A 15048-nucleotide genomic window follows, 5' to 3' on the forward strand; every position below is an offset into this window, starting at 1 on the left:
ATGTGTGTATATATATATTATTTTTAAAGCTGCTGTCTAAAGATCTGGCTTCCAATCTTCCAATCTGTTCAATCTCGTTAGCTGAGATACTCCCCTTTGGGACACTGATATATGCCCCTTGGCACACCCTCAATAACTGGGAGCTATTAAAAATAAATTATGCTGCTTGGAAAATCATAAAGGACCAAGAAACAACCTAGAACTAGGGAGAGGTTGAATGTCAAGGTTCATTTCCTACAAGAAACATTCCTCCAAGACTGGGAGAGGTGACAGCTTCATTTAATACATAGAGACAAACACAAAGAGTCAAGCAAAATGAAGAAACAGGAATGTGTTCCAAATTTAAAAAAAAAAATAAAACTCCCCCCACCAAAAAAAACCCTTAATTAAACAGAGATATACATAATTTACCAGACGAAAAATTCAAAGTAATGATCATAAAGATGCTTTCCAAATTCGGAAGAAGAATAGATAAAAAAAAGAGAGAAAATATAAGAAAGTACCAAATGGAAGTCACAGAGCTGAAGAACGCAATAATTGAACCAAAAAATACACTAAAGGGGTTCAACAGCAGACTGGATGAAGCAGAAGAATCAGTGAACTCAAAACGGGGCACTGGAGATCACCCAATCAGAGCAGCAAAAAAAGAATGGAAAAAAAACAAAAACAAAAACCACACAAAAAAACGAAGGTAGCCTAAGGGACTAACTGGAAACATCAAACAGACTTAACATTCATACTATATCTGTCACAGAAGATGGAGAGAGAAAGGGGTAGAAAATTTATCTGAGGAAATGAATGAAATGGCTGAAAATTTCCCTAACTCAGAGAAGGAAACAGACATCCTATTCCAGGAAGTTCCTATTAAGATGAACCCGGAGACTCAAAGGAAGACACTTCCTAATTAAAATGTCAAAAGTTAAAGACAAGGAGAGAATCTCAAAAGCAGCAATTAAAAACTATAACAAGTATTAAAAAAAAAAAAAAGGCTACAGAAGATTTTCAGCAGACGCTTTTCAGGCAGAAAGGAGTGGCACAATATATTCAAAGTGCTGAAAGGAAATAAACTTTCATCCAAAATACACCCAGCAAAATCATCATTCAGAATTGAAGGAAAAATAAAGTTTTCTGGACAAAGAAAACCTATGAGTTCATCTAAAACAGCATTACAAGAAATGTTAAAGGGACTTTTGTAGGCTGAAAATAAAAAGTGCAAATTCATAACAAGAAAACATAAGGAAACCAAACTTGGGATTATCTGTATTAGTTGTTTGCAGATGGCTCAGAGGGTGATAAAAGCTGTGTCGGCAGAGAACAAGATCCAGATCACTAGGAACCTCTACCAGTGCAGCTTCCCTGTGAAATAGAGGGGAAAAAATCCCATATCTGAAACAGGGTCACCATATCATAGGAGTGGGATTCCCTGTTTCCCCTGCATGAGGAGCAGCTGAGCCATCACCAAAACAGCCATAAGAATGAGGACCATTTCAATGTGCATGGCTTCATGGCTATGGTGCTTGGTATGCATGCATATGTGCTCAACCCTCCACTGCTCTTCTCGGGAAAGGTCTGACATATCAACCTCATCCAGCTCCCATTCTCTAACAGTACCTTCTCCAACCTCCATTTCTACCACTGCCATCTTCACCAATAGTACAGACACCCCAAGGTTGGTTTATAAGTAAGTAGTTCTTATTTATCTATAAAATAAGCTATGCCACTGGCATTGTTGGGTACATGGCTGTCATGTTTACCCTTTTTGGTCTCTATTAATTAAAGATCAAACCAAAAGATGCCATGGACTTTGGTATTTCTCTTGTCTTCTATGGCCTCTACTATGTTGTTCTTGAACAAGACTTTGTAGAAATGTGTGCAGACTACATGACATCTACTATAGGGTTCTACAATGTCAGGCATGCCTACTAAACATCTCTCAGACAGTGTGTGTGTCATGTGTAGGCAGCAAATCTTTGTGTATGTCAGTGAAGAGGGCATCATCAAGAACATACACAGCATATATAAGCTGTCTCACAATCACGTATTCCATGAGTTTGGCATTCTCGGAAACAGATGTGTCCCTACTGCAAACAGAAGATGAACCTCAAGAGAATGCTCAGCAATCCCTGGGAGAGGCCTCACATCACGTAGAGATGCCAGACTGGTTTCCTTATTTGGCAGTCTGACATCATTGGCCTGGTGTAAGGCATCAACTATATCCTAGGCCTGGAATAGTCAGGAAAAAGAACATCCACCCACTGTGGACCTCAGGGCACTCTCCTCCCTGTTTTCCAATATGTCCTGGGTAGGAAAGACTCAAAGGGACACCTGGACAAACTCAGGATCCCTCCAGCTGTGTCCAGGCTGGGGAGGGAGATGTTGGAGAGCCAGCCAGTGGGACTGTAGCAGTGGAGGCATTTTAAAAGAAAACTATTTTGATAAATATTAAAAAAAAAATATGAAAGTATAAATCTCATTAGTAAAGGTAAACATTCAGTACAAATGGTGGATTAATCACTTATAAAGCTACCATAAAAGTTAAAAGACAAAAGTAGTAAAAGTAAGTATAACTACAATAATTAGTTAAGGGATTCACAAGATAAAAGTATGTAAAATGTGATGTCAAAACCATAAAACATGGGGTGGGGTGAGTAAAACTGAGTTCAGAATGTGTTCAAACTTATCAACTTAAAATACAGTTATAAATAAAGGTTGTTATACTAAACTTCATGGGAACCACCAAGCAAAAACCTATGGTAGATTCCCAAAAGATGGTGAGAAGGAGATTCTTTTTTGTTTGTTTGTTTCAAAAATAATTTTTTATTACGTTATGTTAGTCACCATACAGTACATCACTAGATTTTGATGTAGTGTTCCATGATTCATTGTTTGCATATAACACTCAGTGCTCCATGCAATACGAGCCCTCCTTAAAACCCATCACTGGGCTAACCCATTCTCACCCCCCTCCCCTCTAAAACCCTCAGTTTGATTCCCAGAGTCCATAGTCTCTCATGCTTCATTTCCCCCTCTGAATTCCCCCCTTCATTTTTCTCTTCCTTCTCCTAATGTCCTCCATGCTATTCCTAATGTTCCAAAAATAAATGAAACCATATGATAATTGTCTTTTTCTGCTTGACTTATAATCACCTCCAGCTGCATCCATGTTGATGCAAATGTTGGATACTCATCTTTTCTGATGGCTGAGTAATATTCCATTGTATATATGACCACATGAGAAGGAGATTCTTTTCCAAGAAAAGAAATGGCAGATGATGTTGGTGTTATGGGATGGCCCAGGAGCTCTTGAATGGGAGGCCAGGTGGCTTCCATGGAGGCTTTAGTAGCAGCATCTAGGTCAGGGCCAAGGCCACAGAGTTCTAAGAGGCAAGGCCAAGGAGTGGATCCCCATCACCATGCTGCACCACCTGGTCACAGTCATGAAGATCAAGTCCCTGGAGGAGATCTATCTCTTCTCCCTGCCTATCAAGAAATCTGAGATCATTGACTACTTCCTAGGGACATCCCTCTTCAAGGATGAGGTTTTGGAGATTATGCCTATGCAAAAGCAGATGCATGCTCATCAGCAGGCCAGGTTCAAGGCATTTGCTGACAGTCTGAATGTTAAATACTCCAAGGAGGTAGCCACTGCCATCTCTGGGACCATCAACCTGGCCAAGCTTTTTTTTTTTTTTTTTTTAAGAATTTTTATTTATTTATTTGATAGAGAGAGAGCACAAGCAGGCAGACTAGCAGGTAGAGGGAAAGGAAAAAGCAGGCTCCCTGCTGAGCAAGGAGCCAGATGTGGGGCTCAATCCCAGAACCCTGGGAACATGACCTGAGTCAAAACCAGTCATTTAACCAACTGAGCCACCCAGGCATCCTGTGGTCAAGCTTTCCATCATCCCATTTGGCAAGACTACTGGAGGAACAAGTAACCCCCAAACTGTCCCATGCAAGGTGACTGGCCACTGTGGCTCTGTGCTGGTATGCCTCATCCCTGCTCCCAGAGGCACTGGTATTGTCTCAGCCAGTGCCCAAGAAGCTACTGATGATGGCCAGTATTGATGACTGCTAAGCCTCAGCGAGGGACTGCACTGCCATCCCAGGCAACTTCACCATGGCTACCTTTGATGCCATTTCCAATATCCATAGGTATCTCACCAGTGACCTCTGGAAAGAGACTGTGTTCACCAAGTGTCCCTATCAGGAATTCACTGACCATCTTGTGAAGACCCACAACAGAATCTCCAAGCAGAGGACCCAGGCTCCAGCTATGGCCACCACATAGATTTTATATAAGAAAAATTAAGTGAATTAAGGCCTATTTAAAAAAAAAGGGGGGGGGGGATTGTGAGAAAGGAATCTAAGCATACCACGAACAAAATGTTCAAACCACGAAGGAAGCAACCAAGAGAAGGAACAGTAAGAAAATACAAAACGGCCAGAAAACAATTAAGATGACAATAAGTACATAACCATCATTATCACTTTAAGTATAAATGCACTAAATTCTACAGCCAAAAGACAAGTGGCTAAGTGGGTTTAAAAAAAAAAAAAAGACACCTCTATATATTGCTTACAAAAGACTCATTTCAGATTTCAGATTTAAGGACACACACTGACTGAAAGTGAAGGGATGAAAAAGATAGCCCATATAAATGTAAACAAAAAGTAAGCTAATAATTATCCTTAGAAAAAACAGACTTTATAGCAAAGAGTATAATTAAAAACAAATAAGGCATTACATAATGAGGAAGGGATCAATCCACAAAGAGATGTAACATTTATAAATATTTATGTACCCAAACTAGGAACACATGAATATGTAAAGTAAACATTAATAGACCTAAAGAACAAAACACAACAATACAACAATAGAAAGGAATTTTAATATCCTACTTTCATAACAGATAGATCATCCAGACAGAACATCAACAATGAAACATCAGACTTACACAACATGTTTTGTAGATGAATTGAACAGCATTCCACCCAAAAGCAGAATACATATTCTTTTCAAGTGCACATGGAACATTCTTCAGAACAGAACATATTTAGTCTACAAAATAAGTACTACTAAATTTAAGAAGATTGAAATCGTATCAACCATAGTTTCCAAATATAATAGGATGAAACTAAAACTCAATTACAAGAAGAAAACTGGAAAATTCAAAAATATATGAAGATTAAACAACATGCTACTGAACAACCAAGGGATCAATGAAATCAATGACAAATAAAAAGATACCTTGAGACAAATGAAAATGGAAATACAATGTATCAAAATTTATGGGATAAAGCAAAAGCAATTCAAAGAGAGTTCAGGAGATAAATGCTTACTTCAAGAAAGGAGAAAAATCTTAAATAAAGAACATAACATTACACTAAAAAAAGAAGAACAAGTGAAGCCCAAAATTAGTAGAGAAAGGAAATAACAGAGTAGAAATAAATCAAAGAGACTAAAAAAATAAATAAGAACAATGAAACTAAGAGTTGCCTCTGTGAAAAGATACATAAAACTGGCAAACTTTTACCAAGGATCACAAAAAAAAAAAAAGAAAAGAAAAAAAAGAGAGGGAGAGAGAGAGAACTGAAAATCAGAAATTACAACTAAATACAAAGAATCAAAAAATACTATTATAAGCCACAAATTTTAATAAAATCTACAAGAAATGAATAAATTCCTAGAAATATTCAGTCTTCTGAGACTGAATCATTAAGAAAAAAAAATTTTAACAGACAGATTACTAATAAAGAGATTGAATCAGTAATCAAAAATCTCAAAATAAACAAAAAACTCCAAGACCACATGCCTTCACCAGTAAATTCTACCATACATTTAAAGAAAATTAATGGCAATCTTTCTCAAACTCTGTCAAAAAATAAAAGTGATGGGTATACTTTTGAACTCATTTTATGCAATCAGCACTACCCTGATACCAGCACCACACAAGGACACCATAAGAAAGATCGTTAGAGGTAAACAGCCATGATGAACACAGATGCAAAAATTCTCAATAAAATATTAGCAAAACAAAGTCAACAACACATTAAAAGGCTCATCTATGACACGGTCAAGTGGGTATTATTCCAGAGATGTAAGGTGGTTCAACATCTGAAAATCAATCAATATGATACAGCACATAAACAAAATAAAACATAAAAATCATGATCATCTCAGAAGATGTAGAAAGTGCATGACAGAATTCAACATTCATTTATGATAAAAGCACTCAACAAAGCAGATATAGATGGAATGTACCTTAATATAATAAAGGCCATATATAACAAAACCCTGCTAATATCATACTCAATAGTGAAAAGCTGCAGGCTTTTTGTCTAAGATCAGCAACAAGACAAGGATACCCCACTACCACCATTTTATTCAACACAGTATGGAAGTCGTAGCCAGAAAAATTAGGCATAGAAAAGAAACATTAGGCATCCAAATTAGAAAGGAGAAGTAAAACTGTTAATATCTGCAGATGACATGATATTATATATAGAAAACCCTAAAAACTCTGTCAAAAAAACAAAGCTGCAGAACAGAAAATTAATATACAGAAATTGTATTTCCATACACTAATAACAAAGTAGTAAAAAGATAAATTAAGAAAACAATCGTATTTACAATTACATAACAAGAATAAAATACCAGTAGGGGAGGAAGCAAGATGGCAGAGGACTAAGGACTAAGAGACTGAATTATCATCAGATCCCAGGAGTTCAGTTAGATATCATCAGATCCCAGGAGTTCAGTTAGATAGTTATCAAACCATGCTAAACACCTACAAACTCAACAGGAGATAGAAGACAAGAATAGCAGCAATTCTAGAAACAGAAAATCAACCATTTTCCGGAGGTAGGAGATGCAAAGTGAATCCAAAGTGATGGGAAGATAGACCACAGGGGGAGAGGCCGGCTCCCAGCAAGTGAGAGAGCAGCGGAGCACAAAATCAGATCTTTTAGAAGTCTGCTCCACTGAGGACGTTGCTCCAGAGGGAGCCTTCATGGAGACAGTGTGGCCGCAGGACCTGAGGGATCAGAGAAAGACGGGGGTGCCTGAGTGTGGCAGAGCTCCCAGGTATCAGAGGAGGGAAGCTGGCTACAAAGATGGAGTCGAGGAGTATGCTCTGAGCTCGGAATTACCTTAAACCGAGACCCAAGTCATAATCGGGCCGCTGCTCTTTGAGCAGCGACCCCACAAGTGGTAGATCCAGAGACCCCCTCCTTCCTCCTCCAGGAGGACTGATGCAGGAACGCGTGGCAGGAATCTATTGGGTTTGGAGACTCCAAATGGAGCTGTACGTCAGAGACAAAATGCTCAGTCACAGGCCAGGTGAGCACAGAGCACGGACGGAGTCTGGGAGACAGGAGTGATTGACTGCTTTTATCTGAGGGTGAACTGAGGACTGGGGCCCTGAGCTCTTGGCTCCTCCAGGCCAAAGATTGGGAGGCCGACATTGTCATTCCTGTCCTCCAGAGCTCTACGGAAAGTGTTCAGGGAACAAAAGCTACTGAGAATGAACACGAGGAGATTACTTAGCCGGGGCACTGGCAAAGGCAGTGCAATTCCACCTCAGGCAAAGACATATGATACTCCCTACAACATGCCGCTGCCCCAGAAGATCAGCAAGAACATGCAGCCAAGACCAAGCTCCCGATCAAGGAGAACAGCAGAACTCCAGAGCTGAAGGAAACCAATGCATAGAATCCATGGCTTTTTCCCCATGATTCTTTAGTCTTCCAAATCAATTTTTAAAAAATTTTTTTTTCTTATTCTATTTTTTAAACTTTTCCTCTTTTCCTCTTTAAACGTTTTTTAACTAGTTTATCTTAAAAAACTTTTCTAAAAAAATTCTTTTAAAACTTCATCGTTAGTCATATTTTATACCTTCATTGTATTTAACATTATTTTTTGTATGTATATAGGTTTTGTTCTTTAAAATTTTAGTATACAATTTTTTCTAATAGATCAAAATATAACCTATATCTAGCACATGGCTTAATTCTAGTCTCTGGCCTGAACACATTCTCTCTCTCTTTTTTTTTTTTCTTTTCTTTTCCATTTCCAACAATTTAAAGGAACTGTCCTTTCTTGGAGTATTTTTTTAAATTTTCGTCTTTGCAGTCATATTCCATCATCGTGCTTACCCTAGTTTCTGTATATATATGAAAGTTTATCTTTCTTTAAAATTTTGGGAGGTAATTTCTTCTAAGAAACCAGAATACACCCAAAATCAAGTGGGTGGCTCTGTTCTATTCACCAATCTAATGTATCTATATATATTTCTTGATTTTTTTAAAATGTTTTAGTTTTATTCTTTCTTCCCCCTTTTTTCGCCCCCATTTTGGTTAGCATACATTTTTCCTGGGTCTTTGCCACACTTTTAGTATTTTACTCCCTCGTTCAAATATTCTTAACTGGATAAAACGAGGAGGCGGGAAAAATTCACCACAAAAGAAAAGAACAAGAGGCAGTAACAATGGCTAGGGACCTAATGAATATAGACATTGATAATATGTCAAAAGTAGAGTTCAAAATGATGATTCTGAAGGTGCAAGCTGGGTTCAAAAAAGGCATGGAAGATATTAGAGAAACCCTTTCTGGAGAAATAAAATCCCTTTCTGGAGAATTAAAGAACTAAAATCTAACCAAGCTGAAATAAAAAGAGCTATTAATGAGATGCTATCAAAAATGGAGGCTCTTACTGCTAAGATATATGAGGCAGGATAGAATTTGAGATATAGTAGACCAAATGATGGAGAATAAACATGCTGAGAAAAGAGATAAAAAACTATGGGACTGGGAGAGGAAAATCTCAGAGATAAGTTATACCATAAAATGAAACAATATTAGAATAATTGGGATCCCAAAAGAAGAAGAAACAGAGAGAGGAGCTGATGGTACATTAGAGCAAATTATACCAGAGAATTTCCTAATTGGGTAAGGAAACAAGCAACAAAATTCAGGAATCCAAGGACCCCCTCAAAATCAATAAAAATAAGTCCACACCCCATCATCAAATAGTAAAACTTACAAGTGACAAAAAGAAAATCCTAAAAGCAGCTTGGGACAAGAAGTCTGTAACATATAATGGTAGAAATAATACATTGGCAGCAGACTTATCCCCAGAGACCTCGCAGGCCAGGAAGAACTGGCATGATATATTATGAGAACTAAATGAGAAAAATATGCAGCCAAGAATACTCTATCCAGTTAGGCTATCACTGAAAATAGAAGGAGATATAAAAAGCTTCAAGGACAAAGAAAAATTAAAAGAATTTGCAAACACCAAACCAGCTCCACAGGAAATACTGAAAGGGGTCCTCTTAGCAAAGAGAGAGTTTGAAAGTAGTAGACTAGAAAGGAACAGACACTATACAGTAACAGTCACCTTAAAGGCAGTGCAATAGCACTAAATTCATACCTTCCAATAGTTACCCAAATGGAAATGGGCTAAATGCACCAATCAAAAGACACAGGGCATCACAATGGATAAAAAAACAAAACTCATCAATGTGCGATCTACAAGAAACTCATTTTAGACCCAAAGACACCTCCGGATTTAAAGTGAGGGGGTGGTAAACAATGTACCATGTTAACAGACATCAAAAGAAAGTGGGATGGCTACCCTTACAACAGATAAATTAGATTTTAAGCCAAAGAGTATAATAAGAGACGAGGAAAGAAACTATATCGAACTTAAAGGGTCTGTCTAACAAGAAGATCTACCAATTTTAAATATCTATGCCCCTAACATGGGAGCTGCCAATTATATAAACCAATTAATAACAAAATTAAAGAAACACATCAACAATGATAAAATAATAGTAGGGGACTTTAAGACGCCCCCCCCCCCCCACTGAAATGGACAGATCATCTAAGCAAAGATCAACAAGGAAATAAAGGCTTTAAATGACACACTGGACCAGATGGACATCACAGATATATTTAGAACATTCCATCCTAAAGCAACAGAATACACATTCTTCTCTAGTGCACATGGAACATTCTCCAGAATAGATCACATCCTGGGTCACAAATCAGGTCTTAACCAGTACCAAAAGACTGGGAACATTCCCTGCATATTTTCAGACCACAAGGCTCTGAAGCAAGAACTCAATCACAAGAGGAAAGTTGGAAAGAACTCAAATCCATGGAGGCTCAAGAGCATCCTACTAAAGAATGAATGGGTCAACCAGGAAATTAAAGAAGAATTAAAAAATTCATGGAAACAAATCAAAATGAAAACACAAATGTTCAAAATCTTTGGGACACCACAAAGGCGGTTCTAAGAGGAAAGTATATAGTAATATATACTATATACTTATACTATATACTATACTTATACTTATACTATATACTATATACAAGCCTTTCTCAAGAAACAAGGGCTCAAGTACACAACCTAACTCTACACCTAAAGGAGCTAGAGAAAGAACAGCAAAGAAAGCCTTAAACCCAGCAGGAAGAGAGAAATAATAAAGACCAGAGCAGAAGTCAATGCAATAGAAACCAAAAGAACAGGAGAACAAATCAATGAAACTAGGAGCTGGTTCTTTGAAAGAATTAATAAGATGGATAACCCCCTGGCCAGACTTATCGAAAAGGAAAGAGAAAGGACCCAAATTAATAAAATCATGAAAGAAAGAGGAGAGATCAAAATCAACACCAAGGAAATACAAACAATTATAAGAACACAGTACGAGCAACTATATGCCAGCAAATTTGACCATCTGGAAGAAATGGATGCATTCCTAGAGACAAATAAACTTCCAAACTGAACCAGGAAGAAACAGAAAACCTGAACAGACCCATAACCAGTAAGGAGATCGAAGCACTCATCAAAAGTCTCCCAGATGGCTTCCCAGGGGAATTCTACCAAACATTTAAAGAAGAATTAATACCTATTCTCCTGAAACTATTCCAAAAATAGAAATGGAAGGAAAACTTCACAACTCATCTGAGGAGGCCAGCATTACTTTGATCCCAAAAAACAGACAAAAAGGAGAATTACAGAACAAAATCCTTGATGAACATGGATGCAAAAACTCTCAGCAAAATACTAGCCATTGGATGCAACAGTACATTAACAGGATTATTCACCACGAACAAGTGGGATTTATTCCTGGGCTGCAAGGTTGGTTCAAGATCCGCAAATCAATCAATGTGATGCAATACATTAACAAAAGAGAGAACAAGAACCATATGATACTCTCAAGAGATGCTAAAAAAAAGCATCTGACAAAAGTACAGCATCCTTCCTTAATCAAAACTCTTCACAGTGTAGGCATAGAGGGTACATAGCTCAATATCATCAAAGGCATCTACGAAAAACCCACAGCAAATATCATTCTCAACAGGGAAAAACTGAGAGCTTTTCCGCTAAGGTCAGGAACAGGGTAGGGATGTTCACTATCTCCACTCCTACTCAACATAGTACTAGAAATCCCAGCCTTGGTAATCAGACAACAAAAAGAAATAAAAGGCATCCGAATCGGCAAAAAAGAAGTCAGACTCTCACTCTTTGCAGATGATATGATACTTTATGTGGAAAACCCAGAAGAATCCACTCCAAAACTGCCAGAACTCATCCAGGATTCAGTGAAGTGTCAGGACATAAAATCAATGCACAGAAATCAGTTGCATTTCTATACACCAACAGCAAGACAGAAGAAAGAGAAATTAAGGAATTTTTCCCATTTACAAATGCACCCAAAACCATAAGATACCTAGGAATAAACCTAACCAAAGAGGCAAAGAATCTGTACTCAGAAAACTATAATGTACTCATGAAAGAAATTGAGAAAGATGCAAAAGAATGGAAAAACGAACAAATATTGTGAAAATGTCTATGCTACCTAAAGCAATCTATACATTTAACGTAATCCCTATCAAAATAACCATCACCTTTTTTCTAAGAAATGGAACAAATAATCCTAAAATTTATATGGAACCAGAAAAGACCCCGAATAGCCAGAGGAATGTTGAAAAAGAAAACCGAAGCTGGTGGCAGCACAATTCCAGACTTCAAGCTCTATTACAAAGCTGTAATCATCAAGACAGTACGGTACTGGCCCAAAAACAGACACACAGATCAAAGGAACAGAACAGAGAGCCCAGAAATGGACCTCAACTCTATGGTCAACTCATCTTTGACAAAGCAGGAAAGAATGTCTAATGGTGGTGTTGGGAAAACTGGACAGCCACATGCAGAAGAATGAAACTGGACCACTTCCTTACACCACACACAAAAACAGACTCAAAATGGATGAAAGACCTCAATGTGAGACAGGAATCCATCAATCCTTGAGGAGAACACAGGCAGCAACCTCCTCGACCTCAGCCACAACAACTTCTTCCTGGAAAGTTCGCCAAAGACAAGGGAAGCAAGGGCAAAAATGAACTATTGGGACTTCATCAAGTTCAAAAGCTTTTGCACAGCAAGACAATCAATCAATAAAACCAAGACAACTGACCGAATGGGAGAAGATATTCGCACATGACATATCAGATAAAGGGCTAGTATCTAAAATCTATTGAGAACTTATCAAACTTAACACACAAGGAACAAATAATCCAATCAAGAAATGGGTAGAAGGGTGCCTGTGTGGCTCAATTGGTTGAGCAACTGTCTTCAGGTCAGGTCTTGATCCCAGAGTCCCAGGATTGAGTCCCGCATTGGGCTTCCAGTTCCATATAGAATCTGCTTCTCCTTCTGACCCTCTCCCCTATCGTGCTCTCTCTTACTGTCTCTCTCAAATAAATAAATTAAAATCTTAAAAACAAAAGAAAGAAAGAAAGAAATGGGTGGAAGACATGAAGAGACATTTCGGCAAAGAAGACATCCAGATGGCCAACAGACACACGAAAAAGTGCTCAACATCTCTCAGCTTCAGGGAAATATAAATCAAAACCACAGTGAGATACCACCACGCACCAGACAGAATGGCTAAAATTAACAAGGCAGGAAACGACAGATGTTGGCGAGGATGCGGAGAAAGGGGAACCCTCCTAACCTGCTAGTGAGAATGCAAGCTTGTTCAGCCACTCTGGAAAACTTTCAAAAAGTTGAAAGTAGAGCTACCCTATTACCCAGAAATCGCACTACTGGGTATTTACCCTAAAGATACAAATGTAGTGATCCAAAGGGGCATGTGCACCCAAATCTTTATAGCAGCAATGTCCACAATAGCCAAACTATGGAAAGAACCTAGATGTCCATCAACAAATGAATGGATAAAGAAGACGTGGTGTGTATATATACATATATATATGTGAATATTATGCAGCCATCAAGAGAAACAAACCTTGCCATTTGCAATGACGTTGATAGAACTCAAGGGTATTATGTTGAGTGAAATTAGTCGATCAGAGAAAGACAATTATATGATCTCTCTGATGTGAGGAATTTGAGAGGCAGGGCAGCAGGTCATGGAGGTAAGGAGGGAGGGAGAAAATGAAACAAGATGTAATAGGGATGGAGGCAAACCGTAATAGACTCTTAATCTCATGAAACAAACTGAGGGTTGCTGGGGGGGTGGATGGGTGGGGATAGGGTGGCTGCGTTATGAACATTGGGGAGGATATGTGCTATGGTGAGTGCTGTGAAATGTGTAAGTCTGATATTCACAGACCTATACCACTGGGGCAAATAATACTTTATATATTTATAATGAAAAAAATAAGAAAATACCAATGAACAAATTTAACCAAGGAGGTAAACGAGCTATGCAATGAAAACTATAAGAAACTGATTAAGGTAATTAACAATGATATATAAATAGACACTCCATTCTTATGGACTAAAAAATTAATATTCTTAAAATGTTAATAGTACCCAAAGCAATCTAAAGATTCAATGCAAACCTTTAAATTTACAATGTCCCTTTTGACAGAAATAGAACAAAACATTCCTAAAACTTGTATGGAAGCACCAAAAAGCCCAAAAACCAAAGCAATCTTGACAAAGAACAAAGCTGGAGGTATCACAGTCCCAGACTTCATCCTGTATTACGAAACTATACTAATCAAAACAGTATGGTACTGGCTTAAAAACAGACACATGGATCAAGAAACCAGAACACAGAACCCAGAATTAAACCCACCTATATGTGGTCATTAAGGACAAAAAAGTAAAGACTATAGAATGGGGAACGAACAGACATTCCCTCAATAAATGATGTGGGGCAAACTGGAAAGCCACATGCAAAAGAATGAAACTAGGATATGATCTTACACAATACATAAAAACCAACTCAAAATGGATTAAACCCTTGAATGTGAGGCCTGAAACCATACAACTCCTAGAAGAAAACATAGATGGTATACTCCTCAATGTTGGTTGTAGCCTCTGGGTTTTTGGATCTGACTGCAAAAGCAAGGGCAACAAAAGCAAAACTAAATAAGTATAACTATACCATGCTAAACATTTTTGGCATAAGAAAGGAAATCATCCATAAAATGAAAAGGCAACCTATGGAATGGGACAATATATTTGCAAACCCTATATCTGATAAAGTTTAATATCCAAAACATATAAAGAACTCATACAACTCACTAGTATAAAAACTAACTAAGAAACAGAGAACCTGAATAGACAGTTTTCTAAAGAAAACATAGAGATGGCCAAGAGACACATGTAAAGATGCTCAACATCATCACGGAAATACAAATCAAAACTGTAAGATATCACCTCATACCTGTTAGAATGGCCTTCATCAAAAGACAAAAAAAAAAAAAAAAGACAAAAAATAATAAGCATTAGAGTGTATACAAAAGGGAACCCTTGTGTACTGTTGGTGAAAATGTAAATTGCTATAGGCACTATAGCAAAGAGTACGGAAATCCCTCAAAAAATTAAAAACAGAACCACCACATGGTTCAGCAATTACACTTCTGGGTATTTATCTGAAGAAAACAAAAACACTAATTTGAAAAAATATATGCCACCCCCTCATTTACTGCAGCATTATTTTCAATAGACAAGATATCGAAGTGATCTGTCCATCCATAGAGGGATGGATAAAGATGTCGTACATATA

At 37.8% G+C, this 15048-nt stretch overlaps 1 protein-coding gene and 1 pseudogene across 5 annotated transcripts in view; one reads left to right on the forward strand and one right to left on the reverse strand.

Annotated features, from left to right (window-relative positions):
- SPIDR (scaffold protein involved in DNA repair) overlaps positions 1–15048 on the reverse strand; it is a 600140-nt gene that overhangs the window by 445373 nt on the left and 139719 nt on the right. The gene's annotated exons all lie outside the window — the stretch shown is intronic.
- On the forward strand, positions 1798–4288 carry LOC123946695 (annotated as a pseudogene).

Source organism: Meles meles, chromosome 1 (genome assembly GCF_922984935.1).
Source record: "Meles meles chromosome 1, mMelMel3.1 paternal haplotype, whole genome shotgun sequence".
In the NCBI taxonomy this organism is placed as follows: Eukaryota; Metazoa; Chordata; class Mammalia; order Carnivora; family Mustelidae; genus Meles; species Meles meles.